The sequence below is a fragment of the Pelodiscus sinensis genome, chromosome 4 (assembly GCF_052426305.1).
Source record: "Pelodiscus sinensis isolate ZL-2025 chromosome 4, ASM5242630v1, whole genome shotgun sequence".
NCBI classification, from domain to species: domain Eukaryota; kingdom Metazoa; phylum Chordata; order Testudines; family Trionychidae; genus Pelodiscus; species Pelodiscus sinensis.
The window spans coordinates 96,282,704-96,300,928 of record NC_143055.1 but is presented as its reverse complement, the minus strand read 5'-3'; the positions used below and the strand labels follow the sequence as shown (position 1 = coordinate 96,300,928).

General features: G+C 38.9%; 1 long non-coding RNA gene across 1 annotated transcript in view; it reads right to left on the bottom strand.

Annotated features, from left to right (window-relative positions):
- LOC112547230 (uncharacterized) overlaps positions 1–17,998 on the bottom strand; it is a 112,081-nt gene extending 94,083 nt beyond the window's left edge. Inside the window, exon 1 of the long non-coding RNA XR_016349468.1 lies at positions 17,803–17,998. This is a non-coding gene — a long non-coding RNA (uncharacterized LOC112547230). The remainder of the gene's footprint in view (positions 1–17,802) is intronic.
- Positions 17,999–18,225: the final 227 nt, after the last annotated feature.

Sequence of the window (18,225 nt, the reverse complement as noted above, 5' to 3'; positions counted from 1 at the left end):
GTTGCCAGTTTTTGAGAGCACCAGTCATAAAGAAAATTAGCCTTAAATGCCATTGATCACTGTTCTCTATGCTTTCTCCCATAACTATTATGTAGATATCTAAACAAGTGACAGTGACAAAATAAATGAGAAATTTGGTTCACTTTTTTTTTGTATTCTGCACTAAAGTCTGAATTTTCCCCTTCTTTACAAATGCTTTCTGTAAGAAAAACTGATTTATAAATTGCAATTAAAATTATAAATTAAAATTAAACAATAAAATTACAAATATTTCCTTTAAAAATCAATATAAATTGTTTGTGAACAAGGCTAGAATGGCAGAAATAGAAAATAAAGTGATATGTTTATCCACTGACGTCATTTGTTAGCTGTCAAATGGTAGACCCTGTTAGACCCTCTCAGGCAGACTTCTTTATGGAACACTCTACTGAGACAGCATTTGTTGCTTTGAAGGATATCCTTGTGACCATAGGCAGGAGAAGCAAATCTATATTCATCTTGCTGGACTTCATACCTGATACAATCAACCACCAAATATTCCTGATTCACCTCAAAGGAAGGTCAGGGATGAACAGAATATGGTCCTGAAATGGCTCGTGGCCTCCCTCTCAGAATGGCTGAGCAGGCCCAAATGTGAGCTTCACCCTTTTAAGAGGTGCATAAACTTAATTTTCCCCTGGAAAAGGAAGGCAAAATGTGAGGGTATGTCTACACTACCCCCCTAGTTCGAACTAGGGGCGGTAGTGTAGTCATACGGAGTTGCAAATGAAGCCCGGGATTTGAATTTCCCAGGCTTCATTTGCATAAAGCCGGCCAGCGCCATTTTTAAATGCCGGCTAGTTGTGACCCCGTGCCGCGTGTAGCCGCGCGGCATGGGGTCCGAACTAGCCGGCATTTAAAAATGGCGCCGGCTGGCTTTATGCAAATGAAGCCCGGGAAATTCAAATCCCGGGCTTCATTTGCAACTCCGTATGACTACATTACCCCCCTAGTTCGAACTGGGGGGTAGTGTAGACATACCCTGAGGGATTATGCTGCAAAGCAATATCTTGATGATACAATCCTCCAGGTGCCTCTGAATTCCCCTGTTGATGCACAGTACTTTCCCTGCTGTCATCCTGTACCAGAGCAGATGCTAAAGACCTATGCTAATGCTAAGTGGGGACAGAAGAAACATAGGTATAAATAGTACTTGTGAATGCCAGTCGTTTTCCTGAATTGAACAGCTTCACTTGAAATGGAGAGAGACTATAAAATGTATATACATAAAGTTAAGGAAGCCATGAAGCTACCACAAATTCTTCAAAGCAAAGGCTGTCTTATTACCATAGCCGCCCTTCACTTATATATATCCTCACTAGTTCCTTCAAATTATACCCTGTTGAGCATCTTTTTTACCAAACCAATAAATAATTATATGTAACCAAAAGAAATATCAAAAGCTGATTTTTTTTTTTTACTGATGATATGACAAAATATAAGAGGGGACATGATTATAGCCTATAAATATCCAATCTGAATCTTGCTAATCTTGGCAATTAGTTCTCAGTCTATCTTATCTAAAGGTGTTTTTTTCTGTCACTTTTGATTTTCCCATGTTTTAATTTAATATCCCTTCGCTCTGCTATTCTGATGCAGGGAAAATAGAAGTTCCTGTCCTACCTTCCTGATAAATTTTATTTTATATGCTTTAAAGTATATTTGTAGTTATAATTAATTATAAATGGGGTATTAACCACCATGCTTCAGGATTTAAACCAATCTCTAATTATGAGTGACCAGGATGAGACCTAAAGTTAGGGACAGATTATCTCAACCTGCCATCCAGGGTTTGGCTTTTGTGGGTTTTTCCACTTTCCTCTGAAGTAGGTGATACTGGCCATTGTCAGAAATGGGATACAGGGTTGCAATGACCTTGGTCTGATCCACTGTGGTAACGTCTATGTTTCCATGTTCCTAAAAGGAAATATCTTTTCTTTCAGTAGACCCTAAGCACTACTTTGGAGTATTTCCAATATGGCTCTTTCTTTCCCTACAGATAAGAATAAAATTGTAGCAGTTTCTAAATAAGGGCTAAAATTTGAAGGAAATGCCTTTGCCAAAAATATAATAGCTACCTTTGAACCGCGCCTTTAAATTTAATCTCTGGCTTCGTTTTAATCAAAACAATATTTTCCCTCCATTAAAAGCCATTTTGGCTTAAATCTGCAGTGAACACAAAGCAAAAGGCCCAAACTAGGGTTGTTACTGAGAAAAATTGCCATTTCATGAACACAGACGCTATACTGTCACCACAGTATGGCATTCGTCACATTAAATTTCATTAATCTGTGAGGTAATAAAATCCTATATGCTGCCTATTCCTCAGGAATTAGAGGTATTCATGCCAAACCATAAAGCTTTTTCCTACTTAATTTTTTCTCTCAAAAGTAGTATTCCAGCACCATGATTATCTCCTTGCTATAAGCATCAAAACTAAAATGACTTATGGCTCTAATTACAACCAGTTTTCAAAATTTTTCTCTGAAGGCATGGATGCTTTATAGAAGAGTTAGCCAGTGATGCTTTATGGTGGGATTAACCAGTATAATCTTTTCATTTACCAAAGACAGGCTCTGAGTGTTGCTTTAATTCCTTCCACCGATGCAACAGTTTGCACCCAGTTTGCATAATATTTTGTTGGTAACACAATCTGTTCATTCCCATTCCGTAAGTGGTGATTTTTTTCCTGTGGATTTGGAATAAGGGAAGGGGGAGTACTATATTTATACACTGTTTGTGGATAGGTATTTGGGGACCTTAACATCTTGCCAACTTCTAGAGCCTGAGATTTTATTAGGATTGCTTGTTCTTCCTTAAAAGGTTTTAGGGCTTCATGTCAACTGAGCTAAATAAAAAGACTTCAGACTCTCCAATTAGTGTTCAGGGGGGGAAAAAAACCAAACAACTACTGGAGCACATTTTACCTGCAGTGTAATATCTGGTTTCCATTGCTGAATAACCACATTTTGCCTTTGATTATTGTGTGTTAGAGGTTTATGATAAACAATGTTGTTTAATTTCAGGAGAGTTTCACAGGAGTAAATTTGGCCCTCTTTAGGGAAGCAATTTAGGAGCCACAATTTACACCCTGCAGACAGAGTGATGTAGTTACTTCATTGAAGTGCCTTGCAAGTGCAGTAGTACCTCCACACATTGCACATTACAGGACAAAAAACTTAGAATTTATATATTAATTATGTCAAGTTGTAATATATGTAATTACAATGGACTTTTATAGCCAGGGGACATTGTATTTGGTTACACTGTTATTTTTAAAGACAAAATTCTCAGTCATCTTGATGTTCTTTTGCAACCCTCTTTTCATATGGTTATACTCTTTCTCTATCACAGGAAAGATTGGTTTTGGACTAATTTAGCAAAGTAAATAAGTTCTGTAACCAAGTGAAGTAGCCCTTTCCTGGCAGCAACTAGCACCTATTTTTTTCTGCCAGAAACCTTTTTATGGTGATTTGGAATAAAGTCATTTCATTTTCAATTAGAAACTTGCAAACACTAAACAGGTTAAATGGGGGGAGGGACAATATCTAATGACTGCATTTTAATGTCTTATTAATTAATGGAATTTTTACTTAAAACTGAAAAAGTCACAGATTTTCCTGCCTAATGATGTAAGAATCCCCCAATTCAGTGCAGTATGAAGCATTTAGTATCACTATGGGTGAGTCTCCTCAAATACATGAATATTGGATAAATTAGCCAGTTTCAAAATATCAGACAAGAAAAGGGGAAATGAAAGCGAGGAGGACCAGGTGAGTGAGTTGGCTAACTTTGAAGGATTCAGTATTCCCTAGGAACTAGTTCCAAAGAGCAAAGGGCTAGAGAGATAAGCTAGGCAGTCTTGAAGGTCCCATCACTCCTGGGACATGAAGCAGTAGAGTTTAAAGATGCCCATTCCTTGATGAATTTGAGGGAAAAAAGAAGTGACGAGATAGAGAAATAAGAAAGGAAAAGAGCCCAAAGCATAAATGCTCAGAGAAAGACATGGAAGAGAACAACAAGAGTTCAGAGAAAGTGTATACATGGTGGCCAGAAAGCAGTTGATAAGAAAATTAAAGAACAGTACAGGCCAAAAAGAAGAATAGAGATAATATAAAGACTAAATGGAAATAATTGAAGGGCAGAGAAGTGAGGAGAGACAGACAAATATGAGAGAGACCCAGGGAGATATGAAAGATTATATTAGTGTAGAAATTATGCACCATTTACTACAAAAGCCAAACATTAGTCTGTGTTTCAAAAAAATGTCAGCTGCAAAAGTTCATCTACTAGAGCTCTGCCTTGGCCTTGTATATTTTAGCAGTTTTAATTAAAATGTCACACAATCCTAATTCTAAATAATTTTGCAATGTTTCTGTTCCAATTTCAAGCACTTAGAGAATGTGGAATCCATCTACTTCTGACTCATACTTCTGAAACAATCAGAAAGCTCAATATAGTGAGTACTGTCAAAAGGCCAAAGCCATAAACCTCACGAGTCCTTTAAGCAGTCTGAACAAAGCACCAGAAATTACACTGCAGGGAACAATCCTGCACTGGCAGGAAGATGGACTGGATGACCTAATAAGTCTTTTCCATTAATTTCTATGAGACTATTAAAACAGACCTTTCTAGTAAACTCTGTATTTGCAGCTGCATGGATAGTCTGAAGAGCATTCAATTGCTTTTTCGTTACTTTCTATTTTCACAACAGTAATAGGAGGGGGTTGTATTTGGCAGTCTGTCCCAGACCCTTGTTGTAGTCTTCCTCCTACCCTTTCGATATTTCTCACAAGATCCAGGGATAAATTTGCCTCTTGGATTCAGGGAGCATAGGAACTGATCCCCCTTGGGGGTCACTTTGTCCCAAAGAGGACAGGAAAGGACTATGATAAGGCCATGCCACCCCTCTCGCTTCACACTGTCTTGTTGAGTTTATTGATTCGAGAAAGTGAAGCATGATATCCAAAGGACTGTTCCCTTCATGTGCAGGTGCAGAGCCTAATTTCCAGGTTGCATAAACAGAGAATAGCCTGTAGGGACAGAAGGTGCTGTGAACCACCCACCAAATGTTCAGTGAATACTCTTCCACCACATGAGTTATTGCTTGCAACTTTGCCCCACAACCATAGCATGGAGAGAAAACCAAGCCAAGCCAGTGCATAGCTGCAGGAACTCTGGACAAGCCAAAGGACAGCCTATTGATCTCAGATGAGACACTACTTTCAGCTCAACAAAGAGGCTAATACACTGAATTTTCTGGGTGTGTTAGACTCTTTCCAACCAATGCCTCCACTCTATAAGCACATAGTTTCCAGCTGCTTGGAGGAACTGGTTATCCACAAATGGTAAAGGGACAGTAGCATTCTTGTCCAGGAGTACATGAGCAGCCATACGAAAGGCCTGTCACAAGATCAGCTGTGGTATTTTATCCCATTCCATGGGAGTGCGATTTCTACTCTGAATAGAAAGAAACCTCAAATGGCCTTGACAAATTCAAGAACTGGTCTGAAATCAACAAGAACAAACAGATTGTATTACCAACAAGATTAAATTCGGTAACGGTAAGTGCGAAGTACTGTACTACACTTAGGAAGGAAAATCAACTACAAAATGGGGAATAACTGGGTAGGTGGTAGTAATACTGAAAGGACATCATAGTGGAACAAAAAATGAATGTGAATTAACTATGTGAAGCAATTCTAAAAAAAGGGCTAATATTCTGCTGGGATATATATATACTAATTTTTCCACTCTCCTCTGCATGGGTGACGTCTCAAAAAGAGTACTATATCTAATTCTGTGCATCACTCTTTAGGAAAGATGAGGACAAACTTGAGAAAGTCCAGACAAATGCAAAAAAAAAAAAAAAGTTAGGAACTTAGGTATGAGGTAAAGTTGAAAAAGACCTATGAGGTAAAGTTGAAAAAAAAAAACCTGGGCATGTTTAGTCTTGAGAAAAGACTAGGGAAGACCTGAGGACTGTAAGATAAGAAATAATAGGCTTCATCTGCAGCAAAGGAAATTTGGGTTGGTAGATCAGGTTGGACAAACACATGTCAGGGCTGATCTAGGTTTACTACTTCAGTGTAGCAGGCTGGACTTGGTGACCTCTCAAGGTCCCTTCTAGCCCTATGTTTCTGTGATTCTAAGATTTCCCTTTTCTGAACCTCCACATACATATTAGATAAGTTGAAGTGGGTGAATAATTTAGAAAAGCAAATTCATGTCAAGAGTATTTGCTATTTGCTAAAACTAGTTTGAAAACTTTTTTCTTCCCCCATCACAATATTTGTGAAAAGCAAAAGGTTTCTGAATATTCATGGAAATATGTTCAGAGGAAAATTCTAAACAAAAGGACTAACATTGCTCTCTTGACTTTTCATTGATTTTCTGCCTTGTCCTGTCTTCAGCACAGGAATCATAGCATGTGCTATAGCTGAACAGTTGAAGACACAGAGACTAACTCTCCAGATACTTATTTGTATTTATTTAACTTGAGAGAATTTGGAGCATGACCAATAATTCCCCAATAGCCCATAGGCAAAAATAAATTAACATAAAGTGTTATTCAAATTGGTTTAACAAACAAACAAACCAATAAGCTAAAATTAAGTTGATTCACAAATAATTTCCAAACAGAAAAAAACAATTTCAAGGCCATTATGACCTACATTTATTTCACCGAGCACTATTATTACTGACATATTTGTTCTGTTTATAATTCTCTCCTGCCAATAAGATGAACTTTTCTTTAATAGCCACTCTCATGGAATTGTTTTGCCCTCACACCCCATGACTCCACTCCCCCACATCCTGAAAGGAAAACAGCTTCCTCACTCCAAACCCTTTTTACTGATCCAGAAAAACTACTGTATGTAAGACCAGAGTTTTTTGTTGTTGTTTGATTTGGAGACCTAGAGAAGTTTATAGAATAAACCACCTTCAGCTTGAGCCTCTTGAGATACAATTTTGATTCCTTGTAACCACAGAGAGTTATAAAATATCTTACATGAGCAGTTCTTGGTAGATCAGCTATCGGGCCAAATGAGCAGAACGGAGATTGAATTAAACATTAGAACTCAAAATATGAAATTTCCTCAGTTACCCCACGATTACTTCCTCAATGCTTCCAAGTGAAGGCAGAAAGATAATTCCTCTGCAGACTGCTATATGAGGTCTGGGTATGCAGCTGGCAGGAATTCAAGGCTATATTTAAAGTAAGGAGCTGGGCTGCTGGGGATGAAGGGCTGTTTGATGTTGCAGAGAGACTTTGTAATCCAGAAAAAAAACGTTTTCTGAGGAGAAAAGGGGAAAGGCTTTACAGAGCACTCTTTCCAAGCAGTAGAACCTTAAAATATGTGAAATCTGACACATGCAAAGAAAGAAAATAAATCTTTTAAAATCCTACTGGCATTATGGTGGTCTCTCCCTCCATTGTGTAAGGCAAGCTCTGCATTGGTACTACTAATATAAGCACTTCTTGACAAGGAATAAAAAGGATGTCTTGAAACAAGGATGTGATTATTTGGTAGGCATTTGTGTGTGTGTGTGTGGCCAGTGCTGATTTACTGAGATCTGCAAGTGTTTTGACACAAATTATTTGTTTAGATTCATCTACGGGACATAAAAGTGTGCCCATCACAATCTTTGGGCACCCCTTGAGCAACACTTAAAACATTCAATACTAAGTGTGAGATTGAAAATGCAAAATGAAACAAGGGTACCAGTGCCTCTAGTGCATTGCCCTGATAGGAATTTTCATTCTATCTACAAACTCAGTGAAGGTCTCTCCTGTTGGTACAGTATATGACTATATCATATGGATGCAAATTGTACAAATAGTAGACTACAGTGAATCTATGAGCTACTCAGACATCCAGCCCCCCTTTTCATTTATTAGACCTTATTTACTGAGCTTTGCTTAAAATGCATGTAAGTTACTCACAGTGTGGCTCAGTATATGTCTTTTGTAACTGTTGTCCTGTGAGATTCCCCATGTGAATTCTGGAAGGAGTGTTAAAGTTAATGTAATGAACTATCTGTGCTATTGCAAGATGCAAGGCATAGGAATTACGTGATCCTTTTATAGTACAGGAGATTCTTTAAATGGTCTCAATAGAGCTGGGACAACTTCCAGAAAACCCTTTGAGTGAATAAGGTTGTCTTTAATGAAAAGTTTTTAAAGCTTTGCCAAATTACTCATGAGCCTATTCATACTTGTTTAAAACCAACTGAGAATTTAAGTGAGAGAAAAATGAATTTTGGGAGCACTTGTGCACAATAACTTTTGAACATTAGAAGAGGAAGGGGGATTGTCTAGTGATTTGAATGCAGGTGGGGGAATCAGATACCATGAGTTTTAACCCAAACTCTGATACCTACTGTCTGAGCCTGAACAACTCACTTAACCTTTCTGCCTCTGATTTCCTGTCTGTAAAAGACATCATTATACTAACTTACCTACTTGACAGGAGTGTAATGAGGATAAATTAATGTCTGGAAGGGATTTTGAAGATGAAAAGAACTATATATACAAAGTGCTAACTATCATTTCAGACCTTGAAAGTAGCCCAGGAGAAACCAGAAAGGATTGTTTACCACACATTGAAGAGGTGGACTAGTAACACAATATGGAAGTACACGTGAGAATTTCAAAAAAGAAAAGCAGCAGGACGTACAGGAGAGAGATCCTGAGAAAACTCAGTCCCTTATTTACAGAGATCCCACACATAAGCTTGTGTTCTCAATTGTGATGAAGGAATAAGAAATCCCACAAATATACATCAGACCAGAGAGTGATAGGAGGGTGGTTCTATAGATTTTGAGAAGCAGTCACCCTATAGGGAGGATTCACTGAGCCCAGGAAACCTATTGATTACTTGGGACAAATAGAAAGGAAAAAAGGGCAAGCATTCCACGAGGAGTACAGCTAGTTCGGATTAGAAGTCTAATCCGAACTAGCTACTCCATGCCGCGTGTAGCCACGCGGCACGGGGTTCGAACGAGCGGGGATTTAAAAATGGCGGCTCCCCGCTTATGCAAATGAAGCCCAGGAAATTCAAATCCCGGGCTTCATTTGCAAGTGCGGTATGCCTACATTACCCCGCTAGTTCGAATGAGCAGGGTAGTGTAGACATACCTGCAGTCTTTTACTCTTAAAAAATACAGGCCTGGTCCATGCTACATGGGGAGTTCAAAGTAAGATACACAACTACAGCTACTGTAAATTTCATAGTGGGAGTCGACATACCTTACATTAAATTTCTGCACTCTCCACACAGTGGGAGGTCAACAGGAGCAAATGCTCCCTTCAGCTTCCCTTACTACTTGTGAGGAGCAGGAGTACCAGCAGCAAGGGGGTCACCCTTTAAGTTCAATCTAGCATAGACGTGCCCATAAAGCGTAGCTGAGGTGTATGATTTCCCTCTGGGTAGTGATGCCAGGGAGATGCTATGATGTCACTCTGTTGCCAACTCCCAAAATATTATTTCATGTCTTGGGTATTTGATGGTTTTCTTAATGCTTCAACTCCAGGCAGCTCTCAGGGCTGGCAGGGGAAAGGGAGAGGCCTGCACGACCACCTACCCACCTTGCCCAGGTGCCTGGCAAGTCTATTGGCCCTCAGGGGAGCGAAAAAAGTGGTAAGTCAACTTCTTCTCAACATTCTACTGGAACCTGAGACTAATACAATTCAGCACAAAATAGATTCACCTGTGCCTCCATTCATCGTAAAGGCTAGGGACTGATGAGTTTCCCAGATAACTCAGACACCTGTTAGTTCTCACAAGAGAATGAGACTATATCTAGTTCATAAAAAGTGAGAATTTATGAAATGATAGAATAAAAGACATAGGTTGACACCTAGCAGTGCGGGATCCCAAGGCTCTAAGATACAGAACTGGTCCAGAATTTTTCCAACAAAATATTTTTTATCAAAAAATGTGAATTCTTCTGAACTGAAACTGTTTGCAGTTATGTTTCAATGAAACTCCTACTTCAAACAATGATTAAATATAATTACAAAATGAAAAAATCTAGTTTTCTGAATCAAGACTTTTCATTTTGATATTTAAGTATTACGCTAAAAAAATTAAAAACGGTTGACATTCAAAAATCAATTTGAAATTATTGAACCCACATTTTAATTGACCTGATTGTTTTCAATTTCCCATTCATGGAAACTTTTAAGATTTTGAGTTTTTCCATTTAATTTTAGACGGGAATTTTTCCCCCTATCTCTGAGGGTATGTCTACACTACAGTGCTCTTTCGAATTGACTTATTTCGAATTAGTTAAATCGAAATAAGCTAATTTGAAATAACACATCTAGACCCAAAAACAAATTTGAAATAGTGTTTTGCTATTTTGAAATAGCACGTCCACACTGCTATTTGGACACTGGATTGCATTTAAGGGCAGCTGAAACCGGTTCCAGCAGGGCATAAAGTCTATGATGACCAGGAGGGCACAGACTGTCCAGGGCCTCATAGTAGGGGCAGGCCTCCGGGTCAGCCCCTGGTTGGGAGGCCCTGGCATAGGCCTGCTGCAGTTCTTTAATTTTTGTCCGCACCTGCTCCTGGCTGTGGTCTCTGGTGGCCAGGCTGGCAGCCATGCGGCTGTAGACGGCCGCATTCCTGTACCTAGTGTGGAGATCATGGGCATTGAAGGCCTCCCTCTAAATCTCAGTGAGGCTCACAATCTCCGTACTTGACCAGGAAGGCACTCACCTTTTGAGTTCCCTGGCAGGCTCCTGGGAGCCACCAGCCTAGTCCTGGGGAGTGGTGGAGAGCTGGGTGGCAGCGGCTGGCTGGCTCATGGTGTGCCAGGTACACGGTCTCCTGGCTATGTGCTGGCAGGCTGGCAACTGGCACAGGCACTGGGGCCAGAGTCTGCCCCTTTAAGGGCTCCAGGGCTAGGAGAGGAGAAGAAAGTTTTCCTGGTTTGGCCCAGAGTGGCCACCAGGGGGAACTGGGAAGGGCTGGAGGACCCTTAATTTGAAATAAGTGTCTACACAGCACTTATTTCGAATTAGCTATTTCGAATTAGGTGTTATTCCTCGTAGAATGAGGTTTACCTAATTTGAAATAAGGGCTCCACTATTTCGAATTTATTTCAAAATAGTGATTTGTATGTGTAAACAGCTATTAAAGTTAATTCGAAATAACGACTATTATTTCAAATTAACTCTGTAGTGTAGACATACCCTGAGATATTTTTGAGACTCCAAACCTTTACCTCTCCTCACTCATGCTCATATAGCATTCTCATCTAGTCATTAACAAGTACACTGAAATGCTTCAGAACAGTGGAGGAAAAGAAGATGGGAAATGATTTCATGAAAACTATTATCTATGCATTTACATTTTACCATAAACCAGGTCAACAGTCGTGTGTGCAGAGAAATGAGCAATCAGTAAAAAGTCTGGGAAATCTTGCCCTGGGAATAATTGTGGTTTGCAGTGATTCACTATGGTTGAATTCTTTGTTTTTGTTTTTTGTTTGTTCTGGCTTTTTTGTTTTTTTAAATGGGCATATTTTGCAAAAATATAAAAGCAGTTGATTGTTATGGGCATACGCTGGGATTTCTAAGATGGAAACAGTAAATATAAGCTATATTTTGGAAGAAAATGTTTTTAAAAAGTTTGAAAGGAGATCCCCTTCACATATTCTCCCCATGTAGGTATGTATTTGGTATATTAAAGTTACTGCATAGACCTCTCTTTATTAAAATAGATTGGAATATCAATCTCTCACTGTGCATCAGGTATTGCAGATTTCAAATCATTATTTCCCCTCTTCTCTGAACCTTTCCAGTTTGTCAACGTCCTTTTAAAAGTTAAAAGTATAAGACTTGCCCAAGTGACAGTCATACAAAGTGAACGTTGGTGGCATAACTTACCAACCACGAGGAGAAAAATCTGGAAATCAGTAAAAATAATACCTAACAAATATTTTACCACAGAAATTGCTAACATCAACTATTTGACTATAAAATAGCTTAGATTCCGGCCACAGCCGTTCTCAATTTATGGACAGCAATATCAATGTAATATATCTAAAATAGTCAAATGTATCCCATATTAAATACCAGCAACATGATTGTTTCCTTTAGCTTATTCCATCTGGCATCTGGATAGCCTGCTTGGTAATTTGCTGGCTGACTACCAGCATTCTGATGGGTTGTACAAGCTGCCTCACTTCTGACTGACCGGTGGCCAGCTGGCAGAAATGACAGCCCACTTTTCATTTCCCTCTTTTCTGATTTCCCTTCGATTTTTAGGAAATTATTTTGAAGCCTTTCCCTCAAAACCAGAAACAATCAAATAAATATATAAACCTGCTACTGGGCCATGGCATTTATAAAAAATTATGGAAAAAGAACTGAGAAATCCATCTTTAAAAGAATAATCAGAAACCAAACAATGATCAAAATCCACTAGGCACTAAATACCTATTCAAGTTTTTGGACAAGTGCATCCCATTTTCACAGAGTAATGCACCAGGACCAGTGATTTCATTTAAAAAAAATCTATATTATTAACATGCGGTACTCTCACAATAAATAAAAATAGGTACTATCTGGGCGGCATTGAGGGCTAGCTGCAGAAGGAACAGCATGGTGTCTGGGGGGTGCTGACGGCTGGCTGCCACTAGCCCTACACCTTCTTCCCCAGATCCTGCCCCTTCTGGAGGCCCAAAGTCATGCCCCTCCCGCACTGCCCAAGGCCCAGTGATGTCTATCGACAGGCCCTGGGCACATGTCAGCCAACTCAGGCTTGCGGGGCTCAAAATAAGGGTCTGTTTAATTGCAGAGTAAACATTTGGGCTGGGGATGGAGCCCAGACTCTAGGGTTGTGCAAGTAGGAGGGCTGTAGAGATCAGGCTGCAGCCAGAGCTAGAATATCACACCACCCTTAAACAGTTCCTGAAGACTGAGTCATCTGTCAAGGGCTAGCCACAGGTGTCAAGTTACAGTGTAGACAATCCTTAGAGCTTGAGGGGTAGTTAAAATGACCATTCTCCAGAGGAACCAGTGCCCGTCACTGGTGCACCAATGAACTTTTAATATGATCTATCAAAGTATGAAGTGCTAGCATACAGTATGCACTATAATTCAGTATATACTGCAGCTTTACATCCTGGATTAAAATGATCAATTCTGCTACATTAACCTCTATACTTCAGCACAGAAAACCCCCCCACATTTTTAATAAAACATTTTGCCACATAGCAGCTAGATAAAAGAAATTATTCTAGTCAAGCATACTCAGGCCGTGAAACAAACTTGAAAGTTAATACTAAACTTCTGCAAATATTTGCATACCAACTGACAATGACCACTTCTCAAAATCTAACTCCCTATTCGTTAATTAAGCAGAACCCGCAAACTTCATCTGTATGCCACCTGGTAACTCCTGAGTCCGAATAATACTACAGAAAAGATCTTTGACAACCTACCATTTTTCAAGTATTCAGTTAAGTGGTTGTTCCTATGTCTCTGTCTACTTTTTAGTCTTGTTAGCTCATCCAGTTATTCTAAAATGGCTGAAATGATGCATGTAGGCTAGCACATCTGAACATGTGTTTGATAGCCTACACTCTACTTTACATTAATTGGGCAGATGTAATCCAGTCAACAAAGTTCAAGACACAAAGACCGTCAGGAAGATGAATTGCTCTGAAATTCTCAACAATGTATGTCATGGGTTGTGGCTGAGCATAATGACATACTGGACTGTCTCAAAACACCTGAGAAATTCTGCTGCAGCACAAATTCCATGTCCAGTCTGAAATTGGTTGTGATGGCTCCATTGTTTCAAGGCCAATCAAACCTAGGTTATCTTTTTTCATCATTATGAATAACTAGATCATTCATTCTACAGAAAGTTAATTTTCAATTTCCTTACATGATGTGCACCACTGTTAACAGTATTCCCTATTAGCCTCAGAGTGCACAATTTCCATATTCTTTCTAATGGAGATGCTCTATAGGTAAAAATTGTGTTGCCACAAAAGATTGTGGCTTTGCTATCAACGTTGTGACTAAATTAATGTCACGCACTGAACAATCATTCTTAGTCATTCATTCTGTTCAGTATAAAGCCTGACAGTGTCTCCTTGTGAAAAATTGTCTGATTGGCTAATGCTAACTGTTCAATCACAGAATTCACAGAGGTGAATAGGAATGAGATAAACAGGTTGAACTCATCCAGCACTCTCTAGTCTGACATCCCTGGTCCAGCATGATTTTAGTTAGACGGATGTCCACTTATCATGGGTGCAGTACCAGAGAATTTGCAGAACCCTAGAAGGTCAGTATTGTCTCTTAGCATAACCATCACTTCCATGGCTTACTGGGCTCTTAGAAGACATTTGGGGTAAATTAGAGCTAAATAATAGCACAGAATATTGAGAGCCAGGACTGGTGGCTGTAAACAAACTGTAAGGGACCACAGAAAAGTTGGCCACCCTCATGATAAGTGGACATGTGTAACTAAAATCATTCCAGACCATGGATGTTGCCTGACCAGAGAGTGCCAGACTAGAGGTTCAACTTGTATTCTTCCTTCAAAATTGATTCCTACCCATCCCCAATTCTGTTCCTTCCTGTTTGTTCTCTGTTTAGCCTATTCTTTCTGCTGTATTGCTCTCCCTTCTTTTTGTCTTCCTCCTTCTTCTGTCTTTATTTTTCTGTCATTTTGATTCTTCCTTCCCGTATCCTCTGGTTTTTTTCTCCTTCCACCACACTGATTGCTGGCAACATGGGAACACCTCACATCACTTGGCCTGCTTCTTTCTATCAATCCCTCTTACTATAATCACTCCCTGACCTCCCTGAAACACATGACCAGAGTGGGGAGCCAAACTCTGAGCAGAACAGCTCTCTCCTATAGTAAAACAGAGTGAGGTGAGTTTCTCTGGTCAACATTCAGCTCTCACCTGGGCCTGTGTTCTAGGAGAGCAGATAGGACTGATGATCAAAGGACTGAGGAAAAAAACCATCTGGGATTGTGCAATTTTTGTGTATGGGATCATGAGGAGATGCTTGGGCACTGTTCTAGTCAACAGATAATGAATATCAAGTGTTGGTTTTGCCTTGAGTTAATTTTTCTTTCACAAGAGTGTTAGGTGGAGGTCCCTGGCTGCTGCCCCACTCCTTGCTTGTCCAAGTTTCACAATAAATTCAAGGGGATATTTGGATCAGGCAGGAATGGTCCATCCATTTTCACATTAGGTGAGTGGAGTCCTAGCGTTGTCCCTAACCATGTTGATGAGATGTCCCTAGAAGTTTCTCTTTTTAATCAAGGGCAGTTTATAAGTGCAGATTGCAAAGTGATCATTTGGCCAAATTATGTTTTCTCACTCATAAAGTCAATGAGCAATGGGTATAAAGATTGTATTTGTTCCTCTACATAACAAAGAGAAGGATTATCATGTAGCTAAGGCACAAGACTGGGACTCAGTAGACCACAGATCTATTCTGAGACTTCCTAAGTAGTGTTGGGCAAATTATTTAAGGCACAGACTGGGATGCCTAAATTTGGGCACCAAAATCTATAGTGTGGGCCTGATTCAAAGTCCTGTGAAACCAACAGTGAATGATTTTGATGGATGATAAGCACCCTTCTCTCCCACTGGAAAGCAGCTCATACCCTCTAACTAGCACTCACATTTGAAATGTTTTAGTTAAAATTTAAAGTTCAGCTAGCAGTACATAGGAGGAGAAAGCTTCCAAAACCTCAGAAACTTTGCTGTAGTTCTAACTACCAAAGACTGAGAAAAGCAAAATGCTTTTAAATTTAAAAGCTTTAAATTTATTGTTTTCATATCACATGCCAAACATCTATCATGAAGTCATGGAAGTATAAAATAATGGTTTGCAGTTGCACCTTCTCAGATGATGAGGCAAGGACATGGCAAAAGACAGCAAGCAAGTTTTACTGAAAACATAGACCCTACCTAATTGGCCAAGGATGAGCAAAGACTTCCCAATGGAATGTTGCAAACAAAATCTGCGAGCTTTTTAAAAACAGCACAACATAATCACTTTTTCCATCACAAGCTTTCCTATCAGAAGACTTGATTGGAGTGTTCCACCAAAAATTGATTGCACTGTTCCACCAAACAAGAGAGCCAAAATTGCTTGGATCTTCCATACCCAAAATTAACTGCAGGTTAAGCAGAGCTGAAGTCCAGTTGTCCAGGATTTTTTTATTCTTAAAACACACTGAAACTATTGTTTAATTCTCCTGCTTTCTGAAAGGCTGGCTAAGGGGATGGAAATCCCCAGTCAATGTTTATCTATTTCTGGATTCATCTTATGAGCCTGTAAATGCAGACCAGCATTATCACATTTTAAACACCTAGGCAACCTATCAAAGCTCAAGGAAAGTAACGCACATACTGTAGTCAAGTGTGAAAAAAATGTTCTTAATAGAAAAGACATGAGTGCTTTTTTTATTATTCCAGTCTATTCCTTTTAAATGAAGAATCTTATGGAAAAGGCATTTTTGGAATATCAATTTGAAAGAAAATCAAGTCATTTGGTTTCTACATAGATGAAGAGAGAAATGCAGTCACCAGTGCACAGTCAAAAAGAAACAAGCATATGTTTCGCAGTTAGTTTTGTTTAGAGGGCGAGTACAAGGAGAGATGAGTTTGGAAAGAGTGTCAATTCAGGGACCAAAAGCAACAACTTAGAATAACTAGGGAAATGAAGTTACAATAGTCTAGGGAAAATTTCTCTTAGTGAAAAAGGGACAATTTTTCATGACACTTGAATCATGGCCAAGCAGAGTAAGAGCTACAAAACATAAAGTTATTTGTCCCGTTCCAGGAAAGCACTTAAACACATGCTTAATTTTAATCAGGTGTTTAGTCCTATTAGAATAATCGCATGGTTAAATGCTTTGCTAGATTAAAATAAGAGTTGTCAGAGTATTACATTCCGAAAAGCACATGTCATCTCCAACAGGCAAGAGTAGATACAATTGTATTTAGAATTGAGCAAAACTTTTCATTTCAAAATCAAAACCAATGTTTATAAAAGATTTGGCCTGTTCACTAAAAGCAAAAATTCAAAGAGAAAAACTATAAATTTGTTTTCCCACCATTTCTCCTGCTTTCCCCTTTTTCACTGTTAAATGAATAACAAAGAAGAGATTTTGAAGGAAAGGGAGAGTCCAACTTTTCTTATTCCTTCTTACTCTCTAGTTTTTTTATTTTTAATAAGTTACAAAAAAGACAATGGAAAAAAAAGAAGATGGGGAATGGGAACCCACCAACCTGGACATTATTCATTTTACTGCATGTGATGTTAAATGGGTAAAAATCCTCATAATTAAAATTTCAAATGTGAAATAATGTGGAAAATCATTGCATTTCAAGCTCTATAAAATAGGAAGAACTTCATTTTTGTGTGTGTGTGATTTTTTTCTTTACCATTTTTGACCAGCTGTAGTTGAAATCATGATCAGGGATTCTCAGTCCCTTCCTATCATTCATCAATCAGTTGATGAGCTCCCCTATGTCCTACCAGTCTGTGTATACATACCTGCAACATAAAAGGGATAGAAACTGCATCCTAAAAGTCAATATGCAGATACTTCAGTATCTGCACATGCAGCCAATAGGTGCATCATTGGTCATCTTCTGCAGATATTACAGGTGAGTTTCATTTTATGTACATGAATTATTCATAAAATAGAAAGGAAAATCATAGGATAAGCGACACTGTAGACCAATAATTTAATTGTTTACCTGAGTGGAAGTACAAGAAGAGAAGAGAAGTCTGCCACCCCCTTCTCACTCCAAAATATCTGGTTTCTGCTTCTAAATGTTCAGCAGTCTTCCAGTTCCTTTCCTCTATATAATCTCCGTGGTTTGCATTATCCGATGTTTAACAAGTATGACATATTATTTATTTCAGTCTACAGCTCTGAGACTTTTGCATAGTTTTCCCCCTTGCTAGCAGAATCACAAATAAATCATTGCTATAATCTATGAAATAAGTGGACCTATGGAGCATGTACATAGTGTTTTAAATTAATCTTTTAGGGAAGAATGTCACCGTAACCACATTATTTACCCAGTCACAATATATTCTAACTTGAAATGCTTAGTGCAAGACAGCGTGTGACATTACAATCCAGATGTGGAATTTAACTAGCACAGCAACTATTT